The sequence below is a fragment of the Corvus moneduloides genome, chromosome 5 (genome assembly GCF_009650955.1).
Source record: "Corvus moneduloides isolate bCorMon1 chromosome 5, bCorMon1.pri, whole genome shotgun sequence".
Taxonomy (NCBI): Eukaryota; Metazoa; Chordata; class Aves; order Passeriformes; family Corvidae; genus Corvus; species Corvus moneduloides.
Window position 1 is genome coordinate 18,488,416 of NC_045480.1, and position 8,207 is coordinate 18,496,622.

Here is an 8,207-nt window from a genome sequence, read left to right on the forward strand (position 1 = left end):
CAGTCCAGCAGACCCTCCCATTAGGTGGTTGAAGACAGTAGTGAGAGTCCTCTTCTTTGTGCTGAGCAGACCCAGATCTCCATCTCCACCCACACACAATCCCTGCAGCAGGCAAAAATTCAGAAAGTGTGAGCAACACCTGAGCTAGCAGTTTAATTAATTTATCATCTGATTATGCAGAAACAAGACAGAGAAATTGTTTGAGATCAGTGTTAGTCCCAGTTTTCTTTGCCTTGTTTTATATTTTCAGTGATTTAAATGATTTGTGTAATATATATCTTTGCAAGAGCTGTTATGCACCACATCTGCATCTTAATTCTACAGCCACAATAATCTAAGGATGTTTATTTCATTGACAAGCAGACAGAAATAGTTGTGAACCATTAAAGCTGCTGGATTTCCTGTCATTCTCTTCCAGCTGGGTCACTTTTATCCTGAGGTCATTGAAAGTGCCAGAAAAAATAATTTTAAAAATTACAAGAACACCACCAGAAATCAAAAGGGTTTTATACTGTCCCTCACAGTATCCTTCTGGACAAAATATCCTGCACACAGCTAGAAAAGATCATAATAGACTGGGTGACCAACTGACTGACAGGTTGGGCTCAAAGTGTTACAGTAAATGGGGTTACATCAGATTGTCAGCCAGGCACCAGTGGGGCTCCATGGAGCTCCATTTTAGGGCCAGAGCTCTGTAAGGTTTTTATAAATTATCTGAACACAGGAACTGAATGTACATTAAGTAAGTTTGCCAATGATACTAAACTAGGAGGAGCTGTGGACTCCCTTCAGAGTAAAGAGGCCCTGCAGAGAGATGTGGGTAGGACTAGAGGGCTGGGCAGTCACCAAGCACATGGAATTTTACAAGAGGAAGTGACAGATTCTCCTCCTGGGACAGGTGATCTTGGTTATCCACACAAATCAGAGGATGAGAGCTTGGAGAACAGCCCTGTGGAAAGAGAGCTGAGGATCCTGGTCAGTGAAAACTTGGATACGAGTCAGCCCCCAGGAGGGCCAAGCATGTCCTGGGGTGCATCAGGCACAGCATCGCCAGCCAGGCAACAGAGGGGATTGTCCTGCTCTGCTCTGCACTGGGGAGACCTCACCTTGAGTGCTGGGGGCACCACAATGTAAGAAAGGATATAAAGCTATGAGATTGTGTCCAGAGGAGGGCAACCAGGATGGTGAAAGATCTTGAAGACGAGACTTAATGAGGAGGGGCTGTGGTTGCTGGGTTTGTTTGGCTTTGAGAAGGTTGAGGGGTGATCTGAGTGGGGCTTACGACTTCCTCAAGGTGTCAGCAAAGGGGCAGATGCTGATCTCTCTCTGGTGATGAGTGATAGGACACAAGGAAATGAAATGAGACTGCATCAAGGGAAGTTCAGGCTGGCTGTTAGGAAAAGGGTGTTAACTGAGAGGGTGGTCAATCACTTCTCCCTGGGAAAGCTGTCATGGCTCCAAGCCTGGCAGAGTTCAAGGAACATCTATCTGGATGTCACTTAGTTATATGGTTTTGTTTTAGGTAGCCCTGTGAGAAACAGGGTTGGACTTGGTGATCCTTACAGGTTCCTTCCAACCTGAGTTATTCTATGATTCTGTGAAAAAGAAAAAACACAACAATTTCCCAAAACAGCGACAAAGTCATGAACCAGACAAGACGTTTGTCCATGAAGTGTGACTGTTGTGGCCATCCAGGAATGCCACTTCGGGAAGCCTTTGATACATTTACCCTTTCCAAGTGCCATACAACATTCTGTCAGGAAACACGGCTTCAGGGTTCACTATTGCTACAAGGTTTTAAATGTCTACAAATGCCATACTGGTATGTAAAGCACCTTCTCTAAAAGATACAAAGCCAGAACCCCAATGCCACAACTCAGTTCTTCAACTTTCACTCATGCTAAGCTATTTCCTGCAGACATCTAAAAATCCCAGAACATTTTGAAATGGAAAACTATTTACCTGCTAGCACTGACCTCAATTAATTTTGCAGACAAGGTGTCTTCTGATTTAACTGATCTAAATGCAATTTATTTGGTATCCCCTCTACATTCCCATGGAAGAGGAAGCAGGATTTTCTCCTGCTGTCCCTATCTGGGGTGTTCTGTGCAGCCTCATCTGCAGCATCCCTGCTGCACTCAGTGAGGGGCTGCCAGGCACAGACCACCCTTGCTGGAGGTCTTGAAAGTGTCAAGGGGGCTTCCTCGTGAGTCAGATGAGGATGAGGTGGAATGGGAGGCAGGTGCAGCAGGGCCAGGGTACTGCACAGGAAGGCACCAGTGTGAAGAGTGAGGGCTTTATCAGAGGCTGAGGAGACAGCCTGGAGTGCCAGCAGGACAGGCAGACGGTCCTGTCCTGCTGAAATTAAAAATGAGTGATTGTTTTGGAAAATTCACTTGACAGAAAACAGGTATTTGAGGGGTTAAAAATAAAAATATGCATATAGATGAGCACATACAAATTTCCTTAAAAAAACATTAAAAAATTTCTTGGTTTAAAAAGTGATGCCTACTTTATCCATGCCATAGTATAAAAACGCAGTGGCATAAAAATGAAATCTTCTCTCTTTTCTGAGAACAAAATAGAAAATTGAATTTGATGTTGAAATAGAATATCAAAGAATGAGAAATAATACCAGAAGGTGCATTTTGCTGCTTTCCTTCAAATTCCAGCTCATAGGCTCCGGTGACTTTTTATGTAGACTTGCAGGTGCATCCATTTAAGTCATGCCACAAATAAATGCAGTCAGCTGCCTATGAAAGATTGTGCTATTCAATACCCATAGATAAAATGGCATTTCAGATGGGTAACACAAGCAAAGAAGAACTCAGACAGCATGTCAGCGGGCATGATATAAAAACATGAGCAGAGAGGAGAGGTGCAAAGGCTGTGCAGTGCCTTTAAACAATCATCGCAACCAAGAGTGCAGGGGAAGGTGGGGATTCCCTGGGATGCAGAGTGTATCCCAGTGCAGACCTGTACAATGGTGCACAGAATCTTCCAAGTGGATGTTAGGTGGAAAATATTCTGATTCCCACGTGAGTATGACTGAGACATCTCAACACTTTGATCTATGACATTATCACTGTCATTTCTTCTAACACAACAGCTCTTTCTCTTTTCCAAGAGTTTGGATATTTATCTCGAATTCCAAAGAGAAAAGAAATCAGAGGAGCTTTTAGGAGCACATAAATATTAAAATAAATATCTTGATGTGAAAGTTGTCAGCTTTGTTTCTTCAGGATCAGGAAGGCATTTCTCAGACATTCTCATTTTCTCTTCTCAGTCCCTTTTTCACAAACCCCTGCTTTATGGAGTAAGTATTAACATAGAGGCTTTGACTGTATTTTTTCCTGTAATTTGACAGAAGTGGACAGTTGTAGACAGAAGGCTGCTGATCAGGTCACTGCATACAAAATGAAAGCATGGAAGGAAAGAGCACTTAAACCTTTTGTCTGAGAAAATTTAATTCCTAGGCTAATTTGCAAATAAAAATGATTTTTGTTGGATCACAACACACCACCTCTTCAAAGAAATTGGAAAAAAATTGTGGGTGGGAGTAAAGTAAGTCAGTGGAAGTGTTCCCACTATGAAGACCCTTAATTGCTTGTGACCCTGCTGTGGAAGAAGGTATGGGAAAATTAATGCTCTGAGCAATATTCATCTTGCTGAGTGTTTTCCTTTCTTTCCTCACTCATGGTTGATGTGACCTTTTTGGACTCCAACTGCTAGAGGAGATGTTCTGCAACATGCAGAGCACGTTATTATTATCTTGAATTTTCTCCAGCTCTCAGACCAAATGTTTAGTCTGCTTGGTCAGGATTAAATGTCCTCTGCTCTTGACTTCTGAAGATTTCTGGTCCAGATTGCACACCTGGTATGTTACTGCAGTTTTCCTTTAAAGAAACACAGAAGCAATTTACTTTGCTGAAATGTAGGCTTTAATGAAAAGTGTTTAAAAAATATTCTCAGAAATCAAACAAAAATCCAGGTTGCAAAATCCTACTTTGAGAGAACTAGCATGTCCTCTGCAGTGACACAGTGCTCCCCAGCCCTGGTCTCTTACACCAGAGGTGTGCTGTGTGCCCTGTGTGGTGAAAGTGATTATTCACATTACACCAGAAAAAGAGGACTTGCTCACATGTACTGTCCTTGCTTTCATGTTTTTTTAAAGGCCCCTAAGCCAGATTCACAGTGGCTCCAAATCCCCAGATTTGGAAAGGAATCGCTGTGGAAAGAGGGACAGGCAGAACAAGTTGGTGTGTCCCAGAGATTTTCACACATAGCCTCACCTACAGTCCTACCCTGCAATGAGACTTCTTGAGATGAGTTATTAATAATATATTAGCACCACTGAAGGAATAAAAACTTAATAAACATGACATCCCACACACTTTCCTTTTTCCTTCACTTGTGAGAGACCAAGGGAGTAGCAAGCTGTTCCTTGAAGAGCAAAATTAATGGAGTCTGACCCTAACTCTGCGTACCCACATCCCCATGCACCTTCCCTTCCTGCATCTTCACCATCTCAAGATCTGCACTTCCTTGCTATGCCAGTTTCAGTGACCTCATGCAATGGTTGCCCTCCTTCCAGCTGTGCCCCATCGCTGTGCCTGTCAGGTGGGCAAGAAATTGGAAGTAGCTCCAGCAGGCACAATACTCTGGGTGTGCCAAGCCCAGCTGCTGCCAAGTGCTGGTACTGCAAAGGCTGAGCAGAAGGAGAGGCAGATGAATGCTCCTTGCCTGCCCCTCATCTCTTCTTCCCGCTGGCTCCCTGAGTGGGAGCTCAGGATCTCCATGTCCTCCATCTTTCTCTCCAAACTGGTTCAAACTCAATGAGTTCAAAGTTATCAAAGGGTCCTGGCAAACAGGCACAAATACAAATAGGGGAAGTAAGAAAAGTCTCATTTCTTTAGGACATCAGGCAAAAGAAAAAGCCCCATAGAAAGGATGACAATTCTATGAGAAAAAGAGATTTTTATATTTGCGGGATGGCTGCATTTCACTATTTTGCTATGTGAAATTTAATATGAAATTGGACCACTTAACTTCCCAGAAAATCAACAAGAGGTTTTAATTTTTCTCTTTCCACCTTAAACTAAAGAAGAAAATATTTCTAATTTAGACTTGCAAATGAAAGTAAGATGCATCCTTTATATTCTTAAGGACAGAAAGACTATGGTATTGGCTACAGAAAAAGTGGTCCACTTCTGGGTGAATTATGTCCTTTGAATTCAGTGAAACAGAATTACTGTATTTTTTTTTCCAGGTTTGGACAAAGCTCAGATAATCTGCAGCCCCTCAAAAACATAGGCACATGAAAATAAGTCTCCTTAGATGCCCCATGCTTTCAGATAACCCACCGAGACAGGGAGACCCCGGGAAAAGGAAAGCAGGCTTTGTGGGAATCATGGCAAAGAACTATTAAACAGAAGGCTAGATTTTGCCTTGTATATATCTGTTTATGGACAAATTGTACAGTCAGGTAATAAATTCTATCAACTGCCATTTGATCAACTGCAGTTCCTTGACCATTTCACCCCAATTCCACTTATTGATTTCATGTGCACTGAACTACTTCCAACCTTGCCATTCAAACCAGGATTGCTGGGTAAAGTGCCCTTACAGAACAGACAGTCACTACTACTAAGCAAATAAAACTGTTTTCGAAGAGGACAAACCCTCTGCAGTCCCAATTTCCCTGAAAATGACCCCATATTGGCTTCTGCACATTTGAGATGAACCTTAAGATAATCTCCATCAAATGACAGACACTGGAGGTTTTAAACAGCAGTCACACTTAATCTGACACAGCTTTAGTGATGCTAAAAAGTGCTACGATATTTTCTGCATTTTAGGAAAGTCAAACCTCATTTCAGCGAATGAGGACAGGCAGAACAGTCTAAGAAAACCCAAAGAGATGCAGAACAGCTTGGGTGTATTGACATCATAGCACTTGGTGCCATCTTTGCTCACTTTTTCTCTTCTTCCTCCTAATTTCTTTGTGGTTTCAATGTGTTGTGCAGGCTGGGCATATTGAATGCTGCTGGGAAGTGTGAAGGGGCAGTGCTGATGAAAGGGTATGGGGGCCTAGTCAAACTCTGCCTATTCCTGTCTCTTCCATGTCCTACTCCATTTCCACCATAGTATTTATAGTCTGAAATGCTTGTCTAGATTTGTGTTCCCTTGTCAGCTCTTTCCTCATAAGACAACTACCTGAAGGTGGGTTGATCCTCGCTGGATGCTCTCCCACTTGTCTTGCCAGTATGGAGAGCATCAGGATAGAGGGAGGCCCTCTCTTGCTGCTTATACTCATTTCCACGTGAGAGTCCCTCCCTTCATTTTCTGCTATGCCAGTCCCACAAAAATCATGTGTGGTAACCTCTGTGCTGCAGGGGGAAGCAGTATTTTCACTAATTATGTTCTGTGTTTAATGATGTTACATTATATTAGAATATTTTATATTTATAAAATATATTTCTATTTCACTACAACATACAACCTAATCCAGTGCACTGAAAAGCCTATCCCAATATACCACAGCAAAGAATGCAGGTTTAAAACCCCAGGTGTTAAGTAGATGAAAATCAAGGTATGGAGACCTTTAACTTAATCATAACATCATTGTCCACCTTGGCAAATTATGTCACTGACTACAATTTGATTTAAGCAAAAATGGCCAAGTGCATCTGTATTACATTTGTCAATCAGTTCAACAAGACTCATTTAAATTGCTTTGAGACACTCCAAACACTCCTGGATAAGAAGATCTGGCATGTTCATGTGTGTATTTTAGCAATTAAAGAAGTGGCACACGCCTGGGAAGTGCTGAGGACCTCAGTGCTTACACTGCCATTCTCCTCTCAAGGCAACATGAAGTCCTCCCTCAAGCTTTGAGTGAGAAAAAAATAAAACTGACTTGGATGATGACTTCAGGTGTGTAATTCTGAGTGCACTTTTCCACCCCTCCTCTGCCCGTGGCTAATTATCCAATGTGGGGAAAGCTTCCTGATGTTTTCCAAAGTCTTGTGAAAACAGTTCATGTTTTTCACCCAAAATGTTCCTGACAAAATTTGGATCTTTCCTCTTGGTTCTGCTAGGAGGTCCCCTCCCCAGCAAAGTGAACTTGTTGTCTTGATTCACCCCACTGCCAAAATGCATCAAGAGCGTAGAAAGTGGGAGGAGGAGAACACCAGCAGAGGATGAGGATTGAGTCAGGAATCTCAAGAGAACTTGGCCCATAGGTGTCCCTGGGACCTGATGGGCTGCATCCAAGGTTGCTCACTCTCTTGGCTGCTGCCCTTGTAAGGTCATTCTCTGTCACCTTTAAGAGTTCTCTGGGAGAAGGAGAGGTCCCTAAGATCTGGAGAAGGGCAAATTTTGCACCTGTCTTCAGGAAAGACCAAAAGCAGAACCTGGGGAACACAAGCCAGTTAGCCTAACTTCGGTCATTGGTAAAATCACAGAGTTCTCCAGGAACAATTTTCTTCAACAGATAGTAATTACCTGAACATTAGCAAGGCTTTTGACACTGTCTCCTGTGATATTCTTGCATCCAAGTGAGTCTGGATGGATGGGCAACTGGTGTCTAAAAGCTGGGCTCAAAGGGTAGAGTAAATGAACCATCCTATACCTGGAGACCAGTAACAAGCGGAGTGCAGGAGGCATGTGTCCTGGGACCTGTCCGGTTTCACATCCTCATCAATGACACCATGAGTGCACTCTCATCAAGGTTACACCAAATGGGTGCACCATTCAGTAAATGGGAGGGCAGGTCTGCTATCCAGAGGGACCCGGACACATTGAAGGAATGGGCCAGCAGGAATCTCCTGAAATTCAACACAGATGAGAGCCACATTATGCACTTGGGAAGGAGCACTCCCTTACAGGGACACAACTGGTGCCCAGCTGGTTGGGAAGCAGCTCTGCCAAGATGGACCTGGGGATGTCAGTGAGTACAAGCTGGGCATGATCTGGCAGTGTGCCCTGGCAGCAAATGCGGCCAGGGGTTACCAGGGCTGTATTAATGAGTGTGTGGCAGGAGGTCAAGGGAGTAGTCCCTTTACTCATCAGTAGTGAGACTATGTTTGCAGTCCTGTGTCCAGTTTTGATCCTTTCAAATAAAAGAAGAGAATGATGAGCTGGGGTGAGTTCAGCAAGAGCCTACAGGCTGGTTGGAGCCTGGAGTGCTTACCATTCCCTGAGGG